Here is a 6786-nt window from a genome sequence, read left to right on the forward strand (position 1 = left end):
ATCCCCCCCCTCCCCCTCCTCCACCACTACCACCACCACTATCATCTTCCACACACCCCGCCTTCTACACCATTCTTTTCTTCTACACAAATCTACCTTAGTGATTTCTCTCTCCTTTCTTCTTTTTTTTCTTCTTCTTTTCTTCTTCCAAAACAGACATTACATAAGACTGCAGTGATCGTAGTAATAGTAGTAGTAGTAGTAGTGGTAGTAGTAGTAGAAGTAGTGGTAGTAGAAGTAGTAGTAGTAGAAGTAGTAGTAGTAGTAGTAGTAGAAGTAGTAGAAGTAGTAGTAGTAGTAGTAGTAGTAGTAGTAGTAGTAGTAGTAGTAGAAGTAGTAGTAGTAGTAGTAGTAGTAGTAGTAGATGATAAAAGAAGAAGAAAAAATGAAGAAACTGATTAGCTTCGTCTGCAGAGCCCAATCCTACAGTCACTAGTCACATAATCATAATCCCTTATGCTGTGTAATCTAATCCTCTTTGAATACCCTAATCGCCCCTAATCAACCCCTTTGTCGCGTGATCCTTACTAAGTGTGATCCAATCCTTTACGGTGTGATAATCTTAAGGTTCAATGCTAATCCAATCCCTCACGCCCATTATAATCTCATTCTGTGCTAATCCAATTCGTTCTGGCGCTTATAATCCCATTGAGCTGTAATCTAATCCATTATCTAATCCATTACTTCGACAACTTAATGAGGCGTGATTAGGTCTGACATAATCGTTCTTTGCTCCAATCTTTTGTTCGTTTGTAGTTTCATTTCTTCACTGGCATAATCGTTACAATCTCCTTTCACCAATCTTTTATTTAGTAGTACATTGGTAGTCACTTCTTCCTTCCAATAATTTTTTAATACAATCATCTCGCGTTTTCCGATCTTTCTCCAGTTCTCTTTTTTACAATCTTTTCCTTCCTTCACTGGTACAATCATCACAATCCTTACCAATCTTAATTAGCTAATCCGTTACTCCTTATCTCCTCTCCAGTCATCTGTATTTCCTCCTGCCTACGACTTGAACTCTTTCCAGAGAAGGGTATCAGGACACCTCTCCTCCCGAAATTGACCTCTCTTTCGGCCACCTCTTTTGATTCTTTTTTAGGAGCAGCGAGTAGCGGGCTTTTTTTTATTATTGTTTCCTTTTTTTGTGCCCTTGAGCTGCCTCCTTTGTTGTAAAAAAAAAAAAAAAAAAAAATTCAATAACTAAGCACAACCACTTCCTTCTAATCTTTTCTAATCCATTCAATACCAATTTTTTTTTTTCCAAGCCAAACGTTTCCTACCGTCTCAATCATAAAAAACTCATTATTCTAGTCTTTTAACTAAGTCAGTAATCTAATACAATCATTTCCTAATCTTCTCTAATCCATTCAAAACCAATTAGTTCTTTTATCATGTGTTAAGTCTCCTAATCACACGTTTCCTGCCGTCCCAATCACTCCTAACCTCATTCTTCTAGTCTATTAACAAACTGAATAACCTAATAGTATAATCACTTTCTAATATCCTCTAATCCACTCAAAACCAATTAGTTCTTTCATAATGTCTAAAGTCTCCTAATCACACGTTTCCTGCTATTTCAATCACTATCAACCTCATTCTTTTAGTCTTCTAACTAACTGAATAACCTCCTACTTTAATTACCTTCTAATCTTCTCTAATCCATTCAAAACCAATTAGTTCTTTCATCATGGTCTAAGTCTCCTAATCACACGGTTCCTGCCATCCCAATCATTACTAACCTCATTCTTCTAGTCTTTTAACTAACTGAATAACCTACTAGTTAAATCACCTAATCTTCTCTAATCCATTCAACACTAATTAGTCTATTATGTTCTAAGTCTATTCACACCTTCGCATCAGTCATACATACCTCATTCTTATTCAACCTCTCAATTAATTCAGTGACCTACTAACACAAATACCTTATAATCGTTCTTAACCCAAACAAGAATAGCTAATCTGTTAATCATGTTCCCTGTCTCCCATTCACATCTTCGCTCCCATCCAAGTCGTTAGTAAGTCCATTCTCATTCAGTCCTAATTAATTCAATAACCTACTAACATAATCACCTTCTAATCTTCCTTATCGCATTCAAGACTAGCTAATCTGTTTATTACATTGGCAGTCTTATTTTCACACTTCAGCCTGAATTCCAATCATACTTAACCTCACTCTTCTAGTCTTCATTCACAAGCTAATTCAATAACCTGCTAACCTAATCACTTCCTAATCAACCACAGCCCATTCAAGACTAACCAATCCGTCACCTGTCTCCCTTCCACACCTTCGCTTCTACCCCAATCATCATCAACATCACTCTTCTTCATATTCATAAGCTAATTCAATAACTTCTAACACAATCACTTCCTAATCTTCCTTAACCCATTCAACACCAACCAATCTGTTTATCATCTTCGCTGTCTTCTTTTCACACTCCCGCTTTCATTCCAATCATACTTAAGCTCACTCTTCTAGTCTTCATTCAAAAGCTAATTCAATAACTTCTAACTTAATCCCTTCCCTCTAATTAACCTTGCCCCATTCAAGACCAGCTAATCCGTCACTTGTCTCCCTTCCACACCTTCGCTTCATTTCCAATCATCATTAACATCACTCTTCCAATCTCCATTCACAAGCTAATTCAATACTCTTCTATCTTAATCATGTTACCAATCTCCCATTCACACGTTCGCCTCAACCCCAATTATTATTAACATCATCCTTTTAGTCTTTTAACTAATTCAATAATCATTCTTCATAAGCTAATTCAATAATCTTCTAACTTAATCACTTCCCTCTAATCTTCCTTAACTCATTCAAGCCCAACCAATCTGTTTATCTTCTTCGCTGTCTTTTCATTCGTCGCTTCATTCCTAATCATCATCAAACTCACTCTTCCAGTCTTCATTCATAAGCTAATTCAATAATCTTCTAACTTAATCACTTCCCTCTAATCTTCCTTAACTCATTCAAGCCCAACAAATCTGTTTATCTTCTTCGCTGTCTTCTTTTCATTCTTCGCTTCATTCCTAATCATCATCAAACTCACTCTGCCAGTCTCTATTCACAAGCTAATTCAATAATCTTCTAACTTAATCACTTCCCTCTAATCTTCCTTAACTCATTCAAGCCCAACCAATCTGTTTATCATCTTCGCTGTCTTTTCATTCTTCGCTTCAATTCTAATCATCATCAAACTCACTCTTACAGTCTTCATTCATAAGCTAATTCAATAATCTTCTAACTTAATCACTTCCTAATCTTCCTTAACCTATTCAAGACTAACTAATTCGTCACCTGTCCCCCTTCCACACCTTCGCTTCTACACCAATCATCATTAACATCACTCTTCTTCATATTCATAAGCTAATTCAATAACTTCTAACACAATCACTTCCTAATCTTCCTTAACCCATTCAAGACCCACCAGCCTATTTCATCTTCGCTGTCTTCTTTTATAATCATCATCAAACTCACTCTTCCAGTCACCAGTCACAAGCTAATTCAGTAACTTCTAACACCGGACGGCTAATCGAATCGGCTCCTCTTGATCGATTCTCTCTCCGGTAATCGTTTCGGCGCTGTCCAGGTAAGCGCTCCCCGTCCACCCCATTTCACTTTTACTTTCACATTTTGCTCTCGAATCTCGTCCTCGTGTGAACTTCTACCGTTATCATGGGTTTACCTGTTAACACACACACACACACACACACACACACACACACACACACACACACACACACAGGTCTCCACATCACGTACGCATTCACTACACACACGGAGTCAATCATACATACATACACACCTACATACATACATACATACATACACACGTAATCAGCACGCTTCATACATTTCATACACGTCGGCACACACACACACACACACACACACTCACACACACACACACACACACTAAATACACACAAACACCTTAAAACAAGATAAAAGGAAGACAAAAACATGACAAAGAGAGAGCGGTACACACACACACACACACACACACACACACACACACACACACACACACACACACACACACACACACACACACACACACGTAACTGGAACACAGAAAAAAAAGTCGACCACAGACTGAGATCGTGTAGAGAAAGAATCGCTAGTTATTCACAGACAGACACAGACAGAGAGGGAAGGTATGCACAGACAGACATGCAGTACAGACAGAACACAGACAGAAATGCAAGTCGTTCAGAGAGATAGGTATTTCTTGTTCACAGTCAAAGGTGGTTCACAGACGCACAGACAGACAGACAGACATTAACAGACAGAAAGGGGGGTCAGAACAGAAAAGCAAGTGGTTCAGAGAGAGGTAAGGATTATTTGTTCACAGACACAGACAAACACAAACAGACCTTATTAACAGACAGAATGGGAAATCAGAACAGATGTGCAAGTCGTTCAGAGAGAGAGAGGTAAGATTTTTTTTCCACGCAGGTGGTACACAGACAGACACACAGACGGAGAGGGGAATTATTCACAGACATGCAATACTCGTTCACAGACAGAGATGTTGGTCGCTTACAAATTTAAGTCGTTCACAAAGGGAGCAGTCGTTTCCATACAGAGATTTTAAGTCGTTCAGTCAGGCAAGAGTTTCTTTATTACGACACATTTTGAAGGTCCTTGCCGTGTGCCTCTCTTACGCAGCCTAGGGTCGTAGCAATGGTGAAGGCGGCCGCGTGGGCAGTGGTCTCACAAGGACAGTGGTCGTACTCACCTCATGTTGGGCGCCGTCAGTGGGGCATGGTCGTGTGTCGGAGGGGGGGGGGCAGGGTTTGGGGCAGCCCTGGGCCCTCCCTGTAGCGGCACAACACAAATACAACAACAAGAACAACACAGCAGCAACACAATCTCCTCGGCACTACACAGCACACTCAACACATCGGCACAGCACGACTTTTCTCTCCACTACTGGCCAGCCTCACAGATTCAAGATATTCGACACTACTAACTTTTAGATTTTTCTCTCTCTCAGCAAACACAGTCGCCGCCTCGCTGAACTGTTGCCACTGTGGGTGTGTGGCGGGTGGATGGAGGTGGAGGATGGAGGGTGGATGGAGGTGGAGGGCGGCTGGCCTTCTCCTTCCACTAGCCGGCGGTCTCCTGTCTCCACACGTCTCACAGAGGCTGCAGGTCACACGGCTCACTGCAGGCCACGGAGCTGTCTTCACTGGCCTGCCTGCCTGCCTGCCCCGGTTTGTCCTCCAAGGGCACAGGGGCAGCAGGAGCCTCAGCCTGCCGTAGGTCGGGGAGCAGCGAGTTAGTCGTCGTGGGAACGCTATGTGGGCACCAGACAGCGGCGGCAGCAGCGTCTATGTGCCTCCTTCATTGTTCCCAAACACACTGATTCTGCCGATCGCACCGCACCTTTCACTGTCACACCTTCCCCCGGGGAGGTTGCAAGCAGCGGACCAATGGACGTCCTCCTCCGGTGTGTCGGGGCCGTGGGGGTAGCGGGGAGTGGCGGGCCCTGAGGGAGTCGCGGGGCCTCGCTGTGGGCACGAGGGCTGGGCGGCAGCGAGGGTCACAGCGCACCGGCCGCGGGAGATAACTAGGGCTAACTGATGCCCGCTCCGTGCAAGGTAGCCAGCAGCGGAGGGGCAGCGGCGGCGGCGGCGCTTCGAGTCGAAATGTTCAGATGACCACTGAGAAAGCCGGCAGTATGCCAGGGCAGCCGGGCGCCCCTGCCCCCCCTCGGTGCCGCCCCCCGTGCCTGTCCCTCCACGCCCCCTTCTGCACCCCCGCACGATGTTCCGGCACGAAACATGTAAATAAACCAAAAATACAGACCCCGGCCTGCCCTCGCCGCCTGGGCACTCAACCCATCGTGCGTCAGGCAGGCTGGCGCGCCGCGCACTCCCCGGGACATACCCGCGGCAGCTTCACTCGGGGGAGCACGTCCGTGCCTCTCCCTGCCACGTGCTGCGCCCCTGCCCCCCCCCACATCCCACCCACCGCCAGGGTCCCTACGAACACCGTCTCCTCGTGCTCCTCCTCCACGTCACGACCAAGGATGCCCCAACTCACCAAGCTTTGCATCATCTATCACCTCTCTGCCTCATGACCCCCGCTCCCGCCCCCCCACGCACCGCCCCACCCCCTCCCGCCACCCCCGCCTTCACCCTAACGCCAGAACTCTACGGGTGTCTCGCTCCGCACTTGGCTGCCCACCGCTACACCGACACCACTTCGCACCCCGCATACACGCCGCTCATACGCGTGCACAGACAGACGATGACCAGTGCACGGAGCCTCCACGCCTGCCATAAGCATTAGGCCGTCAGCTCGTGTATTGGGAAGCAAGGATGACAAGGCCGGCGGTGGGGGTCTCAAGTCTGCTCCACTCGGCGAATATTTCTCGGCACTGTTGAGGATCATGACAGACACAGTTTCGCCTCAAGCAATATTTCCAAAAGGCCACAAAGGAGATTAGTCGGGTTTTAACGAGTGTTGTTCATATTCACGGAGCAAAAGTCTTGTCAAACCATCATTAGGATCATAAAACTACCCATGGACATACACACCACAGCCTCGACGAAAGCCTTGTGGGTGGGTGAGCTCCGAAATGTTTGAGAATGTGGAAAAACATCAGCGTTGGCTCGAAATGACCGTACTCAAGACGACTCAACTTACGACTCACCCCAACTCAACTTACGACTCACCCCATCTCAACTTACGCTCACCCCAACTCAACTTACGACTCACCCCAACTCAACTTACGACTCACCCCAACTCACCTTACGACTCACCCCGACTCA

General features: G+C 45.5%; 1 long non-coding RNA gene across 1 annotated transcript in view; it reads right to left on the reverse strand.

Moving 5' to 3' along the window:
• LOC127001230 (uncharacterized) overlaps nt 1–5959 on the reverse strand; it is a 122644-nt gene extending 116685 nt beyond the window's left edge. The window contains exon 1 of the long non-coding RNA XR_007754929.1: nt 4746–5959. This is a non-coding gene — a long non-coding RNA (uncharacterized LOC127001230). The remainder of the gene's footprint in view (nt 1–4745) is intronic.
• Between the last annotated feature and the right edge of the window lie 827 nt (nt 5960–6786).

The sequence above is a fragment of the Eriocheir sinensis genome, chromosome 20 (genome assembly GCF_024679095.1).
Source record: "Eriocheir sinensis breed Jianghai 21 chromosome 20, ASM2467909v1, whole genome shotgun sequence".
In the NCBI taxonomy this organism is placed as follows: domain Eukaryota; kingdom Metazoa; phylum Arthropoda; class Malacostraca; order Decapoda; family Varunidae; genus Eriocheir; species Eriocheir sinensis.